The sequence below is a fragment of the Etheostoma cragini genome, chromosome 9, assembly GCF_013103735.1.
Source record: "Etheostoma cragini isolate CJK2018 chromosome 9, CSU_Ecrag_1.0, whole genome shotgun sequence".
NCBI classification, from domain to species: Eukaryota; Metazoa; Chordata; class Actinopteri; order Perciformes; family Percidae; genus Etheostoma; species Etheostoma cragini.
In genome coordinates, this window is record NC_048415.1 from 35,770 (window position 1) to 37,645 (window position 1,876).

Genomic DNA, 1,876 nt, shown 5'->3' on the forward strand with positions numbered 1-1,876 from the left:
GACAGAGACAGGTTAAAGACAGACAGGTTAGAGAGACAGGTTAGAGAGAGACAGACAGGTTAGCGACAGACAGGTTAGCAACAGACAGGTTAGCGACAGACAGGTTAGCGACAGACAGGTTAGCGAGACAGACAGGTTAGAGAGAGACAGACAGGTTATAGACAGACAGGTAAGAGAGAGACAGACAGGTTAGAGAGAGACAGACAGGTTAGAGAGAGACAGACAGGTTAGAGAGAGACAGACAGGTTAGAGAGAGACAGACAGGTTAGAGACAGACGGGTTAGAGAGAGACAGACAGGTCCCCAGAGGACAACTCCCAGACCTGGACACAGTAACAGAGTACTTCTACAGTGTGTATTAGTACTTTTATTGCAGTAATCTGAGTACTTCTACTGTGTGGTACTAGTACTTTTACTGCAGTAATCTGAGTATGTCTACAGTGTGGTGTTAGTACTTGTACTGCAGTAATGTGAATATTTCTACAGTGTGTATTAGTACTTGTACTGCAGAAGGGTGAGTACTTCTACAGTGTGTATTAGTACTTGTAATGCAGTAATCAGAGTACTTATACTGCAGTAATGAGAATACTTGTACTGCAGTAATGAGAGTACTTGTGATGCAGTACTGTGAGTACTTCTTCTTCTCACCTTGACGGTCTGGTCTAACGAGGCCGTGGCCACTCTTGCCTGAGTTCCCATCATGCCGCAGTGCAGGTCTGTGATTGGTAGAGAGTGACGAGACAGGACATGACGCGGCTCGGGGGTGTGACTTAAATCCAGCTGAATCACACTGAAACACACACACACACACACACACACACACACAGGAACCAAATAATGTATATTAACTTGTAATAATGTATATTAGTCTATTAAATAAAACACTAACAGTAGGGCTGCACAATTAATTGAATTTTAATCGCGATCAAGATTTTGACTTCCCACGTTCAAATTTGCGTGATCGATTGATTATTTTTTTTAAAGCGTCATTTCATAGAACGCTCCAGGTTTTTTGCAAAGCGCATCTACCGCTCTGTCAACCCGTCTGCTCATTAGCCAATCAGAGTAGTTCCTGCACCGTGCAGCTTAGTTTCTAGATGTAGACAGTCCCAGAGGACAGAGGGACGGGAGGACAACGCAACAGATAGCAGTCGGTTATATGTCGGTCTCAAGGTTTACCAGTTTACCTGAACGCAACATTTTGTCCCATCTGTTGTTTTTCAGACAACAGCAGCAAGCAGTGCTAGTAGCGTCTGTTAGCTAGTAGCGTCTGTTAGCTGTTAGCTCCTCTAGGACGCACCGGTGCTAATGTCCTCGCATCCGCTGTAATGTTGTAATATGGATATGGTTTAATTTTGCGTAGGTTAAAGTCGTAGGTTAGGTACAGAACGTAGGTTATCAGTCACATGACACAGGTCATTGAGGACGGAGGTTACCAGTCACATGACACAGGTCATTGAGGACGGAGGTTACCAGTCACATGACACAGGTCATTGAGGACGGAGGTTATCAGTCAAATGACACAGGTCATACAGGACGTAGGTTACCAGTCACATGACAAAGGTCATACAAGACGGAGGTTACCAGTCACATGACAAAGGTCATACAGGACGGAGGTTACCAGTCACATGACACAGGTCATACAGGATGTAGGTTATCAGTCACATGACACAGGTCAAACAGGACGGAGGTTACCAGTCACATGACACAGGTCATACAGGACGGAGGTTACCAGTCACATGACACAGGTCATACAGGACGGAGTTTACCAGTCACATGACACAGGTCATACAGGATGTAGGTTACCAGTCACATGACACAGGTCATACAGGACGGAGGTTACCAGTCACATGACACAGGTCATACAGGATGTAGGT

At 45.1% G+C, this 1,876-nt stretch overlaps 1 protein-coding gene across 1 annotated transcript in view; it reads left to right on the top strand.

The window, feature by feature from the left end:
• grin3bb (glutamate receptor, ionotropic, N-methyl-D-aspartate 3Bb) overlaps positions 1-1,876 on the top strand; it is a 28,534-nt gene that overhangs the window by 1,139 nt on the left and 25,519 nt on the right. The window lies entirely within an intron of this gene.